Below are 20,188 nucleotides of genomic sequence, written 5' to 3'. Positions count from 1 at the left end.
GAATTGCCTGAACCCAGGAAGCGGAGGTTGCGGTGAGCTGAGATCACACCATTGCACTCCAGCCTGGGTAACAAGAGTGAAACTCCGTCTCAAAAAAAAAAAAAAGAATATTCAGACTGGGCATGGTGGCTGACCCCTGTAATCCCAGCACTTTAGGGGAGCACGGTGGGCAGATCATGAGGTCAGGAGATTGAGACCATTTTGGCTAACATGGTGAAACCCTGTCTCTACTAAAAATACAAAAAATTAGCAGGGCATGGTGACACATGCCTGTAGTCCCAGCTACTCAGGAGGCTGAGGCAGGAGCATCACTTGAACCCAGGAGGTGGAGGTTTTAGTGAGCCAAGATTGTGCCACTGCACTCCATTCTGGGCGACAGAGCGAGACTCAGTCTCAAAAATAAATAAATAAAAAGAGTATTCACTTAACCAGAGACTTCAAAAGCAATACAGAAAGTTACGTGGACATAAAAACCTTAACCCTTTAGGCCAGGCACAGTGGCTCATGCCTGTAATCCCAGCACTTTGGGAGGCCGAGGCGGATGGATCACCTGAGGTCAAGAGTTTGAGACCAGCCTGGCCAACATGCCAAAACCCCATCTCTACTAAAAATACAAAAATTAGCCAGGCATGGTGGTGCATGCCTGTAATCTCAGCTGCTAGGAAGGCTGAGGCATGAGGATTGCTTGAATCTGGGAGGTGGAGTTTGCAGTGAGCCGAGATCGTGACACTGCACACCAACCTGGGCCACAGAGAGAAACTCAGTCTTAAAAACAAGCAAAAAAACCTTTAACCCTTTTAAAGTTCAGTTTTGCTCAGTAATCAAAAAGAATACTTGAATTTAATTAAACACAGGAGGAATGTGTACAGGGTTATGGGTGTACACACATGATGACTTTGGTCATATCTCCATTTGCAACCCGACTACCCGTTAGATTGGCATCTTTACTCACCAGAAAGCCGGTATTATAGGTGATATAGGAGGCACTGTTGGACTTGAGACAAGAATATTGTGTAGAAATGTCATTGTGTTAGAATTATTCTCCATGGGCTAGAGAACACATAGCATGGTGTTTAGAATGAGATGGGCTTTGATTGGCTGCGAGGTCCAATGTAGCTGTGTCACATTGGACAAAGTGCTTCATCATTCTGAGACTTAGTTTTTGGTTGTTGTTTGTTTGTTTTGAGATGGAGTTTTGCTCTTGTCAGCCAGGCTGGAGTGCAATGGCGTGATCTTGGCTCACTGCAACCTCCTCCTGGGTTCAAGTGGTTCTCCTGCCTCAACCACTGGAGTTTTGGGATTACAGGCTCCCATTACTATGCCCAGCTAATTTTTGTATTTTTAGTAGAGATGGGGTTTCACCATGTTAGCCAGGCTGGTCTCAAACTCCTGACCTCAGGTAATCCACCTGTCTCAGCCCCCTAAAGTGCTGGGATTACAAGCATAAGCCAACCATGCCTGTCCAAGACTCAGTTTTTCAGGAAAAATAACTATGTCCTTTGTAAGCTTGCCAGCAGGTTTAAGTGTAATAATGTGTGGGAATGACTTTGCACTGTGACTAACATGTAGTAACAGCTTAATTAATGTTAACCCTTATCACTATTGTATAAGAATGTAAGTTACGGCACAGCAGCTGCGCATCCTGGGGTTACAGACCTCCTCATGTTTGCAGCATAGCCTGAGTCGGTCAGCACACGAGGACCTCAGCAGCCATGTCGAAGCCCCATAGTGAAGCCGGAACTGCCTTCATTCAGACCCAGCAGCTGCATGCAGCCATGGCTGACACATTCCCGGAGCACATGTGCCGCCTAGACATTGACTCACCACCCATCACAGCCCGGAACACTGGCATCATCTGTACCATTGGCCCAGCTTCCTGATCAGTGGAGACGTTGAAGGAGATGATTAAGTCTGGAATGAATGTGGCTCGTCTGAACTTCTCATGGAACTCATGAGTACCATGCGGAGACCATCAAGAATGTGCGCGCAGCCACGGAAAGCTTTGCTTCTGACCCCATCCTCTACTGGCCCGTTGCTGTGGCTCTGGACCTAAAGGACCTGAGATCCGAACTGGCCTCATCAAGGGCAGCGGCACCGCAGAAGTAGAGCTGAAGAAGGGAGCCACTCTCAAAATCACGCTGGATAACGCCTACATGGAGAAGTGTGACAAGAACATCCTGTGGCTGGACTACAAGAACATCTGCAAGGTGGTGGAAGTGGGCAGCAAGATCTACGTGGATGATGGGCTTATTTCTCTTCAGGTGAAACAGAAAGGTGCTGACTTCCTGGTGACAGAGGTGGAAAATGGTGGCTCCTTGGGCAGCAAGAAGGGTGTGAACCTTCCTGGGGCTGCTGTGGACTTGCCTGCTGTGTCAGAGAAGGACATCCAGGACCTGAAGTTTGGGGTTGAGCAGGATGTTGATATGGTGTTTGCCTCATTCATCCGCAAGGCAGCGGATGTCCATGAAGTGAGGAAGGTCCTGGGAGAGAAGGGGAAGAACATCAAGATAATCAGCAAAATCGAGAATCATGAGGAGGTTCGGAGGTTTGATGAAATCCTGGAGGCCAGTGATGGGATCATGGTGGCTCATGGTGATCTAGGCATTGAAATTCCTGCAGAGAAGGTCTTCCTTGCTCAGAAGATGATGATTGGGTGGTGCAACCGAGCTGGGAAGCCTGTCATCTGTGCCACTCAGATGCTGGAGAGCATGATCAAGAAGCCCCGCCCCACCCGGGCTGAGGGCAGTGATGTGGCCAATGCAGTCCTGGATGGAGCGGACTGTATCATGCTGTCTGGAGAGACAGCCAAAGGGGACTATCCTCTAGAGGCCGTGCGCATGCAGCACCTGATTGCCAGTGAGGCAGAGGCCGCCATCTACCACTTGCAATTATTTGAGGAACTCCGCCGCCTGGCGCCCATTACCAGCGACCCCACAGAAGCCACCGCCGTGGGCGCTGTGCAGGCCTCCTTCAAGTGCTGCAGTGGGGCCATAATCGTCCTCACCAAGTCTGGCAGATCTGCTCACCAGGTGGCCAGATACCGCCCACGTGCCCCCATCATTGCTGTGACACGGAATGCCCAGACAGCTCGTCAGGCTCACCTGTACCTTGGCATCTTCCCTGTGCTGTGTAAGGACCCCATCCAGGAGGCCTGGGCTGAGGACGTGGACCTCTGGGTGAACTTGGCCATGAATATTGGCAAGGCCCGAGGCTTCTTCAAGAAGGGAGATGTGGTCATTGTGCTGACTGGGTGACTTCACCAACACCATGCGTGTTGTTTCTGTGCCGTGATAGACCCCAGAGCCCCTCTTCCAGCCCCTTCCCCCAACCCATCCATTAGGCCAGCAACGCTTGTAGAGCTCACTCTGGGCTGTAATGTGGCACTGGTGGGCTGGGACACCAGAGAAGAAGATAAACGCCTCGCTGAAACATGGCTGTGTTTACTGCCTACTCTGGTGGGACAGCCCAGAGCCTGGCTGCCCATCATGTGGTCCCACCCAGTCAAGGGAAGAAGGAGGAATGCCGGACTGGAGGCCCTAGGAGCCAGATGGCAAGAGGGTGCCAGCTTCCTTTCCTTTGTGTACTCCGTTCAGTTCCTTCAGAAAATGCATGCCCAGAGGACTCCCAACCCTGGTCTAGGGGCAGGAAACAGCCAGCGAGAGTTAGGGGCCTTAGCGCACAGAGCAGTTGTTCCATTTAAGCCAACTCTGGCCCTGACCCTTACTTGCTCCCCCAACCCCCTGGGCCTCCCCAGTTCACACTTGTCCCCACCCTCCACTCAGCTGTCCTGTGGCAAACACTCCACCTTCCATTTTCTCCCACTACTTCAGCGCCTCCAGGCCTATTGCTATAGAGCCTACCTGTATGTCAATAAACAACAGCTGAAGCAGAAAAAAAAAAAGAATGTAAGTTACAGGAGAGAGGAACCCTGTCAGTTTGTTCTCTGCTATAGCCCAAGACCATGAATCGTGGCTGGCATGTAGTAGGCATTTATTTATTTATTTATTTAGAGATGGAGTCTTGTTCTGTTGCCCAGGCTGGAGTGCAGTGGCTCCTGCCTCAGCCTCCCTAGTAGCTGGGATTACAGGTGTGCATTACCATGCCCGGCTAATATTTGTACTTTTAGTAATGATGGGGTTTCACCATGTTAGCTAGGCTGGTCTCAAACTCTTGCCTCAAGTGAGTCACCTGCCTTGGCCTCCCAAAGTGTGGGATTACAAATGTGAGCCACTGCACCTGGCCCACAGTAGTAATTTAGTGGGATTACAGACATGAGCCACCACACCTGTCTAAAACATTTTTTTAAAAAGGAGCCGGACATAGTGGCACATGCCTGTAGTCCCACCTACTTGGGAGGCTGAAGCAGGAGATTGTTTGAACCCTGGAGTTCAAAGTTGTAGTGAGCTGTTACTGAGCTAGCCTGGGTGACAGATTGAGACTCTGTCTCAAAAAACAAAATAACAACAAAACAAAATTAAGAATTTTTCTTTGTCAATAGACTCCTTACTAAATACAATGTATTATCATACTGTGTTGGATCCTGGAACAGAAAAAATACCATGTTTTCCCTCTGCCTCTGTGACAATAACAGGGTAGGCCAACTTTTTTCTTGGTCCTTAGGAAAAGGGGGGATTCCTTTCTCTCTGTTCTCTCTAGTAACCTTTTTTTCCCCATAAGATCTTTCAGAAAAGATCTAGTAATTTTAGTAAAGACTGACTAGAAAGTTACATTAGCAATTTCTTTGTAGAACAAAAGCGATAGGTAGATTCAATTGTCTTATATAAAAAACATGACACATCTTGATATCCCCAAATAGCTGCATTTTTTATTAGCCAGTACTACCCATGTAGGAGTCATATCTGACAAAAAAAGTATAACTTGTAAAGACTAAAAACCAAGTCCAAAGCATATCAATTTACATGTTCCTCCCCTCCCACCACCAAAAAGATAAATGATCGTACCATCATTATTTGGAAAGATGGAATGATACATTTCCATCACCCCACTCCCCTGTGCATGATTTCTTACTGGGTGACTCTTCCTGTGCCCCTCCCCATCTCAGAATAGCCTTAATTCTGTCTCCTTTTTTTTTTGAGATGGAGTTTCGCTCTTGTTACCCAGTCTGGAGTGCAATGGTGTGATCTCGGCTCACTGCAACCTCCAGTTCCTGGGTTCAGGCAATTCTCCTGCCTCAGCCTCCTGAGTAGCTGAGATTACAGGTACACACCACCGTGCCCAGCTAATTTTTTGTATTTTTAGTAGAGATGGGGTTTCACTATGTTGACCAGGATGGTCTTGATCTCTTGACCTCGTGATCCACCCACCTCTGCCTCCCAAAGTGCTGGGATTACAGGTGTGAGCCACCACGCCCGGCTATTCTGTCTCTTTCTTTACATGCCTCTTGCTCAGGTTTACATGATCAGGATTTCTTACCCTTGCTCAGCACTGGGCCCACTTAAGTTGTCCTCAAGACACTGGTCAGTTACTCTCCTGTGGCCTAGTTACTTCTTTCCATCTTGCTGACTACTTAATTCCTAGATCTGCACCCTGCTTCTAGCCCACCATGATGATCTGTGTTCTCTTCATGGTCCCATGAGACTCTCTTCCAACTCTGCTGTGCAATTTTGAGAATTCCATAGATTCACTCTCATTTTCCTGGTGGTGATGTGCAAAAGCAATGGACTAAAAACTCAAGGGTTGGCTCAGTGCAGTGGCTCAGGCTTGTAATCCCACACTTGGGGAGGCTGAGGCAGGGGGATCACCTGAGGTCAGGAGATTGAGACCACATGGTGAAACCTGTCTGTACTAAAAATACAAAAAAGTAGCCTGGTGTGGTGGTGGGCGCCTGTAATCCCAGCTACTCTGGAGGCTGAGGCCAGAGAATCGCTTGAACCCGGGAGGCGGAAGTTGTAGTGAGCTGAGATTGCACCGTTGCAACTGGGCAACAAGAGTGAAACTTCATCTCAAAAAAGAAAAAGAAAAAAAAAGAAAGAAAGAAACTCAAAGGTAACTTTGTTCTAGGACCAGCTCTGTCACTAACCAGTGAAATCTTGATTGGTCTGATTTTCCTCTTTTGTGAAGCAGGAATCCTGGATTCAATCATCTCCAGTTTTTCTTCCCCTTTAAAAATTCTCTGAATCTTTGATCCCAAGTATGGCCTCTTGACTCCCGGTTTTTCTTGACTTTTGGCCCAGACCAAGGTCACTGTTCCTGGACCCCAGCTCTGCCCTGTTTTCCCTGCCTCCATTCCCTCCTGACCCTGCATTCCTCTGCAGCATTAGCATATCTCCTCCTGCCAAATGCCATGATCTTGTCTCCAGCTCTCCTTTGAAATTTGTACATTTCCTTATGATATTCTTTTATGTGCATACATTTTATCTCCTTAGTTTAATTTTAAGTGACTTTAAAGCAGGAACCCTGTCTTATAACCTACCTTTTCAGGTCACCTGTATGTAGTGGACATTCAGGAAGTATTTATTTCGTCTTTGAAGAGTGTCTTGAGAATTTATGTACTTTTTGTGAAAGCTTTCTTTTTTTCAAAGACAATGCTAAGTAAAAATAGCTTTGATTTGCCTGATATAACTTGTTTCTCTCTCTCCCTCTTTAAATTTATTTTCTTGGTTGTTTGTTTTTGAGATAGTGTTGCCCAGCTGGAGTGCAGTGGCATGATCACAACTCACTGCAGCCTCTATCTCCTGGGTTCAAGCAATTCTTCTGCCTCAGCCTCCCGAGTAGTGGGACTACAGGTGCATGTCACCATACCCGGCTAATTTCTGTATTTTTAGTAGAGACGGGGTTTCACCAGGCTGGCCAGGATGGTCTCCATCTCTTGACCTCATGATCCACTCACCTTGGCCTCCCAAAGTGCTGGGATTACAGGTGTGAGCCACTGCGCCTAGCCAGTTTTTTGATTTTTAACAGAGATGAGTTCTCAATATGTTGCCCAGGCTGGTCTCTTACTCCTGGGTTCAAGCAGTCCTCCCGCCTTGGCCTCCTAAAGTGTTGGGATTATAGGCATGAGCCACCATGCCCAGCCTCATATAACTTGTTTCAGTGTAAAGATGCCATGCATTCTTTCTCTATAACCCTGAGTTTCCTTAAAAAAAGCTGGGTTTGTTGTTGCTGTTGTTGTTGGTTTTTTTTTTGTTTTTGTTTTTTTTTTTTTTTTGTTTTTAAAGATGGGGTTTCACCATGATGGCCAGGCTGGTCTTGAACTCCTGACCTCAGATGATCCACCCACCTCGGCCTCCCAAAGTGCTAGGATTACAGGCATGAGCCACTGCGCCAGGCCAAAAAGCTGTTTTTATAACCATTCTGGATGATTTTTTATTTTCTTATGGGAACCATTTCTCACCAGGCATTCCATTAAACTTGCCTGTCAGGTTATTTGGTATTTATCTTTTGTTTGCCAGAGAGTTATTCAGGATCATTAGGTCACTCCACTCAAAATCACACTGTGACTCACATCTCACCTGGAAGTCCCAAGGCCAAGTCCAAAGTCCAAACCATGGCTACAACAAGCTGGCATCCCCACCACCTCTCTGACCTTGTGCCCTAAAGCCTCCCTACTCACTCTGCTCCACTGGCTTCCTTGCTGTTTTTGAATTACATCCAACATTTCCCACCATCAGGATTTTGCCCCTTCTGTTTCCGCACTGAGAAATACTCTCCCTGCACCCAGGCCTTTCTTGACAGCCCTATCTGAAGTGGAGCACACACGGCCTTGCCAGTCACACTCGATTCCCCTATTCAACTCTATTTCTCTTCATTAAATTCATCATCAACTAACATATTTTATATTTATCTGCTTATTGTCTCCCCCACTACAATGTAAGCTCCATTGAGAGCAGGAATTTCTGCTTGCTTCTCTGCTGTATTTTCCAGTGGAGTAGACCCCAGTAACTACTCTCATGTGCAATGAATGTATGCTTGAAAAAAATAGATCTGACTTGAAAAAATGTGGTTAGGCAGGTCATAAATTTTAGTTCAAGTAAATTTAAATTATCTCATCGTGTTTCTGGTGCTGTTTTTCCCTACTGCATTAAAGATACATATATATTCAATAAAGATAGAAATTAATTGGATAAATTGGATGCCAGGCGTGGTGGCGCATGCCTGTAATCTCAGTGCTTTGGGAGGGCGTGGCAGGAGGATTGCTTGAGGCCAGGAGTTTGAGACCAGCCTGAGTAACATAACGAGACCCTGTCTCGACAAAATATTTTAAAAATTAGCTAGGCATGGTGATGAGGCACCTGTAGTACCAGCTACCGGGGAGGCTGAGGTGGGAGGACCGCTTGAGCCCAGGAGAGCGAGGCTGCAATGAGCTATGATCAGATCTCTGCACTCCAACCTGAGCAACAGAATGAGACTCTGTCTTGGTTCGACATTTCCAAAAATATGAACAAAGTCCGTTTCACTGATTTTACCTTAATACCAGAAGCATAAATGTTAAAAAATGTCGATTCTTTTGGCCACTAGGTGGCAGAATATGCACACATACCTTGTCAACGGCGGCATTATTCTGTTGCACCTTTTGGAAAAGTAATACTACTGCTTTATATTTGAAGAGTACTTTGTAGCAGACAAAACGCTTTCACAAACAATATTTTATGATGCTCCTGTGAAGTAGGGAAGACAGTCAGGGCTCCTGATCAAGTGACAGCATGTACCTGGAGGTTTCTTCCTCTTAAATGGTGGGTGCTTTTGGGTGCATTTTCTGTGGAGAGCTGGGGTATGCGATTCACATGAGCATTAGTGAGAACTGCACATGCACTGAGCCCTGGATGGGTCTGGAACACTGAAGTGGAATAACAGAAAAATTATCTACTTGTAAAAGCTGGCACTTAAATTCATGAAATATTGCTGTTAAGTTTTCTTTTTCTTTCTTTTTTGTTGAGACAGGGTCTGGCTCTGTTGCCCAGGCTGGAGTGCAGTGGTGCAAACACAGCTCACTGCAGCCTTGACCTCCTGGGCTCCAGCATCCTCCCATTTTAGCCTCTGCAGTAGCTGGGACCACAGGTGTGTGCCAGCATCTGGCTAAGTTTTATATTTTTTGTAGAGGCAGGGTTTTGCCATGTTGCCTAGGCTGGTCTTGAACTCCTGAGCTTGAGCAATCTACTGTCATCAGCTTCCAAAAGTGCTAGGATTACAGGCATGAGCCACTGTGCCCAACTGCTGGTTAGGTTTTCTAAGTTTATTGTAAGCAACTGATTGGTGTCCTTTTAGCACAGATTTTTATTGGCAGGAAAATGATTTAACAAAGTTCACCTGATTAACTGTACTTTACTATAGTGCCATGTGGCATATAAGAAACAATTTAGGCTTCAGAAGCTGGATTCTTGGGTGTGGTCTTAGTTTAGCTACGTATGGGTTATGTGACCTTCAGCAAGTGATGCTGAATTTTTGTATTTTTAGAAGAGATGGGTGTTTCACCATGTTGGCCAAGCTGGCCTCAAATTCTTGGCCTCTGAGCCTCACTTTCCTCATGCGTAAATGAGTATAACACCTGCTTCATGGGGTTGGTATGAAGAAGAAATCAGATAATGATTATGATAGTGGTTGAGAAACTAAAATCCATGCGTGCAGGGTGCTTGTTATGATCACTAAAGGCAGGGGAAAGGCATGAGTTTTTTTAAGATGGAGGGCCTGGGCTTTGTCATTACTAGCTGTTGACCTTGGGTTACTTTATTCATATTGTTGGACCTCAGTTTTCTTACTGGAAAAAAAATGAAGGAATCAGAGAGTTATTTATTAGTTTCCTTCCTTCCTTTTTTCTTTTTATTTATTTATTTCTCTTATCTTTCTCTCTCTCTCTCCCCTTCCCCCCTCCCTCCCTCCCTTCCTTCCTTCCCTCCCTCCTTCTCTCCTTCCCAAGGTCTTATTTTGCCCCCAGGGTAAAGTGCAGTCGCCTCCTAATAGCTCACTGCAGCCTCCAGCTCCTGGGCTCAGTTGATTCTCCTGCCTCAGCCTCCTGAGTAGCTAGGATTATAGGTATGCACCACCACACCCAGGATAATTTAAAAAAATTTTTTTTGTTTTGGTAAAGATGGAGCCTCCCTGTGTTGCCCAGGCTGGTCTCAAACTCCTAATTTTACCTTAATAATTTTACTGGGCTCAAACGATCCACCCACCCTGGCCTCCCAAAGTGTTGGAATTACAAGCATGAGCCACCTCACCCAGCCTAAGTGGTAGCTCATGTCGGTAATCCCAGCACTTTGGGAGGCTGAGGTGGGTGGATCACTTGAGCTCAGGAGTTTGAGACCAGCCTGGGCAACGTAGTGAAACCCTGGTCTCTACAAAAAAAACTTGGGCATGGAGGTGTGTAATACAAAAATTAGTTGGGCATGGTGGGGTGTGCCTGTAGTCCTTATCTCTTGGGAAGCTGAGTGGGAGGATGGCTTAAGCCAGGAGGTGGAGGTTGCAGTGAGCCAAGATCATGCCACTGCACACTAGCCTGGGTAATAGAGGGAAACTCTGTCTCAATAATAATAAATTTAAAAAAATTTTTTAATCTTCAAATTAGCTCATTCTGCATTATTCGGGTGGGTCCTAAATCCAATGACAAAGTGTCCTTGTAAGAGACACACAGAAGACACACACAGACAAAAGTGAAGAAGACCATGTGAAAATGGAGGCAGAAACTGATGATACAGAGATTCCAGACAGCTGAACACAGAGAGGTTCCTGAAGGGTGGCGCACCCAGGGAGGGCATGGAAACTCCACAGCCCTTCATCCATACTTTGCCCTATCTGTATCCTTTGCCGTGTCCTTTTTCTTTTTTTAATTTTTTAATTTTTTTAAAATAAAGATGGGGTTTCACCATGTTGGTCAGGCTGGTCTTGAACTCTCGACCTCAGGTGATCCACCCACCTTGGCCTCCAAAGTGCTTGGATTACAGGCATGAGCCACCACACCCAGCCTTGCAGTGTCCTTTATAATAAACTGGTAAACACAAGTAAGTGTTTCCCTGAGTTCTGTGAGCCACTCCAATGAATTAATCGAACTCAAAGAAGGGGACATAGGAACACCAACATGAAGCCAGTTAGTCAGAAGCTCTGGATGCCTGGACTTGAGACTGGTGTGTGCAGGTGGGGGGCCAATCTTGGTCTCAACCTGTAGGATCTGACACTATTCTGGTAGACAGTGTTGGAACTGAATTAGAAGACACACAGCTGGTGTCCACTGCTTGGTGTCCAGGGGAAAAGAAATCCATACATAGGAGGGAGAACAATCCAAGATGGCCGATCGCTAACATCCCGGGATTGCAGCTCTCAGGGAAGGCACGGAGAACTAGAGGACGCCACACTTTCAGACAAATTCTGGTCGCTCATGGAGCAGAAGATCCCCCAGTGGAGAAAACTCACGGGTGGCCAGAGCGACTCCCGTGGCCGGCGCAGCGGTTCCACCGGCACCTCTGCGCGGCAGCTCTCAGAGCAGAGTAAACAGGTTTGGAGGACCCACACGGGCCCCCAGCACAACACCAGAGCCTGGCAGTGGCTGTGACGGCACCTCGGCGCAGAGTAAACGGGACTGGTTCCCCTTCTGACAGAGGTTTGGAGCCCCGGGAAGGCAGAGTCGCCTACTACGGACACAAGAAGGAAGCCAGACAGGAGAATCCTGGGCAGAAAAGCACCATCAGTTTTAACGCCGCTGCTCTGGCCCTGGGAACTAACAACCTGGACGTCCACTCAAGAGACCTAATCTGAAAGTTGGTAAATTCAAAGACCACAGGAGGATAAATTTACAAAGATGGGAAGAAACCAGCGTAAAAAAGCTGAGAATACTCAAAGTCAGAACGCCTCCCCCTCTAAAGATGATCACAGTTCCACATCGACAATGGAACAAGGCTTGATGGAGAACGAGCGCATCCTGATGACAGAATCACTCTTCAAGGAATGGATAATAACAAACTTCGGTGAGTTAAAAGAACATGTTGTAGCCCAACGTAAAGAAACTAGGAACTTTGAAAAAAGGTTTGATGAAATCCTATTGAGAATAGACAACTTAGAGAGGAGTATGAGTGAATTAACGGAACTGAAGAATACAATACAGGAACTCCAGGAAGTATGCACAGGTTTAAACACTCGAATTGTTCAAACAGAAGAAGGGATATCAGAGGTCAAAGTCCAACTTAATGAAATAAAACGTGAAGAAAAGATTAGAAAAAAAAGGATAAAAAGGAATGAGCAAAGTCTCCAAGAAATGTGGGACTATGTGAAAAGACCAAATTTACGTTTGATAGATGTACCTGAATGCGACGGAGAGAATGAATCCAAGCTGCAAAATACCCCTCAGGATATTATTCAGGAAAATTTTCCTAAACTAGCAAAGCAGGTCAACATTCAACCCCAGGTAATACAGAGAACACCACAAAGGTATTCCTCAAGAAGAGCAACCCCAAGGCACATAATCGTTAGATTCACCAGGGTTGAAACGAAGGAGAAAATACTAAGGGCAGCCAGAGAGAAAGGTCAGGTTACCCACAAAGGCAAGCCTATCAGACTTACAGCAGATCTCTCAGCAGAAACCCTACAAGCCAGAAGAGAGTGGGGGCCAATGTTCAACATCCTCAAAGAACAGAGCCTTCAGCCCAGAATTTCATATCCAGCCAAACTAAGCTTCACAACTGAAGGAAAAATAAAATCTTCTATGAACAAGCAAGAACTCAGAGATTTTATTATCACCAGGCCTACTTTACAAGAGCTTCTGGAAGAAGCGTTACACACAGAAAGAAACAACCAGTATTAGCCTTTCTAAAAATACACCAAAAAGTAAAGAGCATCAACATAAAAAAGAATTTACACCAACAAATGGATAAAACAGCCAGTCAACATCAAATGGCAGTAACCCTAAATTTAAATTGACTAAATCCCCAATCAAAAGACACAGCCAAAACCCAACGGCATGTTACATCCAGACCTGTTTCACATGCAAGGATACACAAAGACTCAAAACAAAGGGATGGAGAAAGATTTACCAACCAAATGGAGAGCAAAAATAAATAATAAATAAATAAAAAGCAGGAGTTGCAATTCTTGTATCTGATAAAATAGATTTTAAAGAAACAAAGATATAGTGGTAAAAGGATCAATGCAACAAGAAGAGCTAATGATCCTAACACCCAGATACATAAAGACTTAGGCTCAGTGAGACAGAAAATTAATAAGGATATCAAGGACTCGAACTTAGATCCGGAACAAGTAAACTTAATAAATATTTATAGAGCTCTCCACTTCAAATACACAAAATATACATTCTTGTCAATACCACATCACACCTACCCATAAGTTTAAATGAAATATTGATTGGCCATAATTAATACCCAAATTTTTTCAGAATAAAGCAATATTTCCGTTTACTCTCCCTCTTTCTCTTCCTCTTTCTTCCTCTCCTTTACTTTTTTTTTTTCTTTCCTTCTCTCAAAAAAAAGAAATCAACTTGTAATCCTCTAAATCCAGGTCGGCAATGTCTCTCTCACTGCTTGATTTCCTTCCTTCCCTTCCCTCCCTCCCTTCCCCCCTCCCTCTCTCCCTCCCCCCTTCCTCTATTCCTTCCTTCTTTCATCCCTTCCTTCCTCCCTACCTTCCTCCTTCCCTCCCTTCCTGCCTTCCTCCCCCACCAGAAAAAAAAAAAAGAAAGAAATCCATACATATGGTCACAGAAATCTCCTTATGATTGTTGTGGTGTAAGAGTAGGGGAAAAACAGAGAGAGAGTTTTCCCTACGCAATTGATGTCAGTGAAGCCAGATTTTCTGGAATGGCTCTGACTCATGGAAACGTGGTTTGGGAAGAGAAAGGATAAAAGGGTTGGGATGAGAAATCTTTGATTCCTGGGTGGCCATGTGGTCAGCCATGGTATGAAGCCACAGCTGTGTTGAGATCAGTTACTAAAGGTAAAAGTTACTAGTGGAGTTCAGATATTAAATTCATTGGTTATTGTTACCTGCAATGGCTAAACTGAAAGTAAAAGATGGTGCTAGATTAGGACTTGAGGCTGACCAACCTCCGATGGGGCTCTGTCTGAGCTCAGGCCACTAGCCTGAAAGCCACCCACAAAGGAGAAAATTATACAGGAACAACAGAAGGTGGCTCTGAGACCTGTGTTTACCAAGAAGGTAGTCATCGTGAAGGAAGGGCAAAACCAAGTAACTACTTAAACCAGAGGGAGAGTGTGAGGGAATCGTTCCATTTCGCAGACTGGTATCATCAGCATCCTGCGGATGCTTTACTAAAATGGATTATGAGAGTGACTAATTCAGGGGCAGTATGCAGAGTGGAAGGGCATGTTTGGGGTGACATAGGACCCACAGACACACAGGAAGTTATTCCTCAGGCAACAGCCAGCCTGGTGGAGTGGATATGAGCCTTTGTAAGGTGTGTTTACCTGAGAAGAGAATCTGTCCGAATTCACCTATAAATGTCAAGTGGAACACCCCAGATGAAGCAGCTGATCTACTTTGTATGCATGCCATGTGGGACTGGCTTTAGGATGACTGGGATATTCATCTGCTGAATGTGCTTGTTACCCAGGTCAGAGTAAATGCGGTGATTAAGGGCACCCCTTCTACCTGGGGACCCCATGTCACATTACTCCAGCAGACTCCAACTACAGAGAAGCCTTAACAAATTTGCTGTCTTAGCTTCCCCTCATGGGTCTTATAGATGCTAATAAAAGCATTAGATTAATTAACAAGAGAACAGGAAAAGGCAAAAAGGAACAGTCAAATGACTCATCCCAGGAAGGTGGATTTTTTTTCTTTTTTGAGTTACCAGTGGAGATAAGATACTTGAATTTTTTTGAGAGTCCAGTCTGTGGCCAGGCTGGAGTGCAGTGGCGCAATCACAGCTCACTACAACCTCTGCCTCCCATGTTCAAGCGATTCTCCAGCCTCTGTCAGGCCTCCATGTGGAAGCCTGGACCCAGAAAGTCTGAAGTCCTGCCTGCCTCGGCTGATCACCCCCACCCCCACCACCTGCATTTGTCATTATCCTTGCCCCTGTCCCCACCACTGTAACTGATTTTACTCTGTAACTTTCCACTGCCCACCCCAGACCTATAAAACCAACTCCTATCCCACTGCCGTTCGCTGACACCCTTTTCAGCCTCAGCCTACCTGCACCCAGGAGAATAAACAGCCATGTTGCTCACACAAAGCCTGTTGCGGGGGGGGGGGGGGTCTCTTCATTCAAAGCACGCATTTTAACAGTCTGTAACTCCTAACCTCAGGTGATCCACCCACCTCAGCCTCCCAAAGTGCTGGGATTGGGTCGGGCACAGTGGTTTATGCCTGTAATACCAGCACTTTGGGAGGCTGAGGCGGGTGGAGCATGAGGTCAGGAGTTCAAGACCAGCCTGGCCAATATGGTGAAACCTCAATTCTACTAAAAATACAAAAAATTAGCTGGGTGTGGTGGCATGCGCCTGTAGTCCCAGCTGCTCGGGAAGCTGAGCCAGGAGAATTGCTTGAATCGGGAGGTGGAGGTTGCAGTGAGCCTATATGGCGCCACTACACTCCAGCCTTGTGATAGAGCAAGATTCCGTCTCAAAAAACAAAACAAAACAAAAACAAAGTGCTGGGATTACAGGCATGAATCACTATGCCTGGCCGGATTTTTTTTAATGTAATGTAATGTAATATAATTTATTTTTATTTTTTATTTTTTTTAGATGGAGTCTTGCTCTGTCACCCAGACTGGAGTACAGCAATTTGATCTTGGCTCACCTCAACTCTGCCTACCAGGCTCAAGCAATTCACCTGCCTCAGCTTCTGGTGTAGCTGGGATTGCACGTGCACGCCACTACCACCCAGCTAAATTTGGTTGCTGTTGTTGTTGTTGTTTTTTTTTTGAGATAGAATCTCACTCTATCACCCAGGCTGGAGTGCAGTGGCACAATCTCAGCTCCCTGCAACCTCTGTCTCCTGAGTTCAAGCGATTCTCCTGCCTCAGTCTCCTGAGTAACTGGGATTACAGGCGCCCAGCTAATTTTTGTATTTTAGGAAAGATGGGGTTTCACCATGTTGATCAGGCTGGTCTCAAACCCCTGACTTCATGATCTGCCCGCCTTGGCCTCCCAAAGTGCTGGGATTTACAGGCGTGAGCCACCGCGCCCAGCCAATTTTTGTATTTTTAGTAGAGACAGGGTTTAACCATATTGGCCAGGCTGATCTGGAACTTTTGACCTCAAATAATCCACCTGCTTCTGCCTCCCAAAGTACTGGGATTTCAGGTGTGAGCCACTGCACCCAGCCAATAAATTTTTAAATATTAAGAAATAAGGTGCATAGGCTGGGCGCAGTGGCTACTCGGGAGGCTGAGGCAGAATTGCTTGAATCCAGGAGGTGGAGGTTGCAGTGAGCCGAGATTGCGCCACTGCACTCCAGTGATTGTGCCACTGCACTCCAGCCTCCTGGTGCCTGGCGACAGAGCAAAACTCTGTCTCAAAAAAAAAAAAAAAAAGAAAGGTGAATAAATAAGGTGATGAGGTGAAACTATGAAGAAAGAGAAGGCTGGACAACAAAGCAAGACCCTAGCTATACAAAAAAATGAAAAAATTAGCAGGGCATGGTGGTGCACATCTGTTGTCCCAGGAACTTGGGAGGCTGAGGTAGGAGGATAACTTGAGCCAGGAGGTCAAGACTGCAGTGAGCCACAATCACACCATGGCAGACCAGCCTGGGCAACAGAGCGAGACCCTGTCTCAAAATAAAGAAAGAAAGAAAGAAAAGAAAAGAAGAAAAAGAAAGGAGAGAGTCACGGGGCTCATCACAGCAGGTGGAAATCTTTGTATGGTTATTAAGAAACGGAATTAATAAAATGAAAATTGATGAGGTTTCAATAAAAGTCTTAACGCTATTGAAGGTTGAGTGAACCAAAGGGAGGCCCTTCTGGATCTCCCACAATTAAAGGCCCAAACCAGTTTGCTGTGTTTTTCTCAGTTAGAAAAGTGTAAAATCCTGGAAGTCAGAGGATACAATGAAAAATCTGATCTTAAATTTCTTAGGGCAATAGTTGGGAAGACTAGTCAAGATAAAGATTGACAAAAGGGCCAGGGTCCTATGGCTCAGTCCTTGGCTGGGGACCCAGAGACTTTTGCACAAGAGAAGGTCAAATGGCCTGGGGATGGGAAAGAGAAGTTCACGAAACTAGAACATAAAATGTAGGTGCTGGTAGAATTAGGAAAATTGGTATATTTGAATACACTTAATGTGAAGTGGTTGCATCTCTGTTTTTTTTTTTTTTTTTTGAGACAGAGTCTCACTTTGTCATGTAGGCTGGAGTGCAGTGGCACAATCTTGGCTCACTGCAACCTGTTTCCTGGGCTCATGAGAGTCTCATGCCTCAGTTTCCAAAGTAGCTGCCGCTACCACACTCCACCACAGTGGCTAATAGATGTATTTTCTGTAGAGACAAGATTTCATCATGTTGGCTCTGAATGAAGAGACCCCCTAAACAGCTTTGTGTGAGCAACAAGGTTGTTTATTCACCTGGGTGTGAGTGGGCTTAGTCCGAAAAAAAGAGTAAGTGGAGGGTGATCAGATAGGAGTTGGTTTTATAGGTTTGGGATAGGCAGTGGAAAGTTATAGAAGTTACAGCTCAGGGCAGTTTTTGCAAGCTGGGAGGGGGTGGTAGGGTCTGGGGTCCAGAGGTTGACCTGTCAGTTGAGCAAGGTTGGTTACAAATTCCAGTTGCCTTATCAGTTGAGGCAGGAATAAGGAACAATAGAAGAATGTCTCAAAGTTAATTAGGCACTGCAGGGATTGGTCATTCTTCTCCTTTTTGTGGTTTTCCAGTTATTTCAGACTTTCTAGTTCCAGGAACTCATCTGGAGGTGTATATGTAGATCACAGAGGTTACCATGCAGTCCATGGTGCAGTCAGTCTAAAAGAACTTACATTGGCCAGGCTGGTCTCAAAACTCCTTAGCTTAAGTGATCTACCTGCCTCAGCCTCCCAAAGTGCTAGGATTACAGGCATGAGCCACCTCATCTGGCCACATCTCTTCTACCTGATTGTGCTATTGAAATGAACATTTTATCTGATTGGGGAATGTTTTCATGACCTGGTACTATAAAACATAAGGCATGTGAATCTGCCCTTCAAACAACATTAATTGGACATGCTAAATGGGAACCAGTTAGATTACCCAAGCTCACATAGTGCAGAGAAGAAGCTAGAGTGCTGACAGGGACAAATTCTCCACTTGCTAACCCACTGTGGAGTATTTCCTGGGGTTTATGGCAAAGCCTCTGGGCCAAGCACAGTGGCTCACACCTGTAATCCCAGCACTTCAGGAGGCTGAGGTGGGTGACTCACCTGACATCAGGAGTTCCAGGCCAACATGGTGAAACCCCATCTCTACTAAAAATACAAAAATTAGCTGGGTGGTGGCTGGTGCCTGTAATCCCAGCTACTTGGGAGGCTGAGGCAGGAGAATCGGTTGAACCCAGGAGGCAGAGGTTGCAGGAGCTGAGATTGCATCTGCTGTTCCAACACTTGTACTTGCAGCCCTGGTCCTAGGACCACTGCATCAGTTGGGGAGGAAAGAAAGATTTCAAGATAATTTCAGGAAAAAATAAAAAATTAGAGTTGCTATACTGGCATACTCCTCACTTGGCAAGGACTTCATAGTCATACCAGCATCCTTCCCAACCACCTTTCTCTTCCCCAGGTCAATCAGAAAAACAGAAAAAACCTAGCAGGACCACGCTAGTCCCACTCATGCTGAGCGTGAGCATTCATGAAGGTGTGTAACCCAGTCCAGCAAGCTCTCATCTCCCCTTGATTTAGACAGTGTTTCAATTGCCCATCCACTTCTCCATCAAACTGTTAAAAACATGTGCTTTGAATGAAGAGACCCTCCAAACAGGCTTTGTGTGAGCAACATGGCTGTTTATTCATCTGGGTGCAGGTGAGCTAAGGCCAAAAAGGGCATTAGTGAAGGGCGGTGGGATAGGAATTGGTTTTATAGGTTTCAGGTGGGCAGTGGAAAGTTACAGAGTAAAATCAGTTACAGTAGTGGGGACAGGGGCAAGGAGTATATGTTACCATAAGTTCTGTTACAATGGCGGGTGGGATAAGAGTAGTTAAGACAGCAAGGTGGGATGAGGGGAAGCTTATGTCCTAGGGAAGCTCTGCTGGGCGATCAGGGATCATGGCAAATACAGGAGTTGCCAGCAGGAGGGCAGAGTGTGATCAGCCAAGGCAAGCAGGACTTCAGACTTTCTGGGTACGGGCTTGCATATAGAGGCCTGACACAAACTATTACTCTAAGGAAGGTATCTGTCTGCCCATTGCTGGAAATTATGAGCTGTACAGTGTGTTCCTTAATCTGAAGAAATGATGGTTGGCTGTCCAAATCCAGGCAACATCATCTGTTCTTTTTTTCTTTCTTTTTTAATGGCACTCTGTTTTCATTTCCACTGGATAAGCAAAGCCCACTTGAGTCAATGTGTATTCCTGTGAAAACCCATGTCTAACCCCCGATGGCTACCAGCATCTGTCTCACTAGCCAACTATGTTCAGGGCCCTCCCATCACAGCCCATTCCACAGCCATCAGCAGTCCCTGTCTCTCTTGCTGAGACACAGAACAGTTCTTCCCAGCATTTTGTGCCTTGGAATTGCCATTCACAAATGAAGCAGCTATTGGTTAATTGGCTGAGAGCTGTTTATTGTACACGGTAGAATCCAGCAGTTTCTCACATAGTTCCAAAGTCAGTCATAGCAGAAAAGCAACTGCCTGCATTTCCCAGGTAGCACGATCTTCTATAAACCATTCCCATTTTATTATGAAACTCTGGATACTGTGTCCTCATTAGAATGTTTCTCTGACTAAGCACAGTGGCTCACATCTGTAATCCTAGCACTTTGGGAGGCTGAAATGGGAGGACTGCTTGAGCCCAGTAATTAGAGACCAGCCTGGGCAACAGAGCAAAACCTATCTCAAAAAAAAAAAAAGGATATTCTCTGACATCACCAGAGATAGCATGGGTATTTCAGGTGGTATACAGGTAGCGTCAGCTAATGTTTCGTAGCAACGCCCATCAAGAGGAAAACTTCTCCAGTCCAAAGTTCCAGTAGTTGTTGCTGGGAGGTGTTCAGAGGCTTTTTTTTTTTTTTTGAGATGGAGATTTGCTTTTGTTGCCCAGGCTGGAGCACAATGGTGTGGCCTTGGCTCACTGCAACCTC

At 45.7% G+C, this 20,188-nt stretch overlaps 1 pseudogene across 1 annotated transcript; it reads left to right on the top strand.

Moving 5' to 3' along the window:
- The first annotated feature begins 1,680 nt into the window (after window positions 1–1,680).
- LOC100403086 (pyruvate kinase PKM pseudogene) lies at window positions 1,681–6,579 on the top strand (annotated as a pseudogene). Its single transcript, XR_621948.5, has one exon. The product of XR_621948.5 is annotated as a pyruvate kinase PKM pseudogene (transcript).
- The last annotated feature ends 13,609 nt before the right edge of the window (window positions 6,580–20,188 follow it).

This window comes from Callithrix jacchus, chromosome 7 (assembly GCF_049354715.1).
Source record: "Callithrix jacchus isolate 240 chromosome 7, calJac240_pri, whole genome shotgun sequence".
NCBI classification, from domain to species: Eukaryota; Metazoa; Chordata; class Mammalia; order Primates; family Cebidae; genus Callithrix; species Callithrix jacchus.
This window is presented reverse-complemented; position numbering and strand designations above follow the sequence as displayed.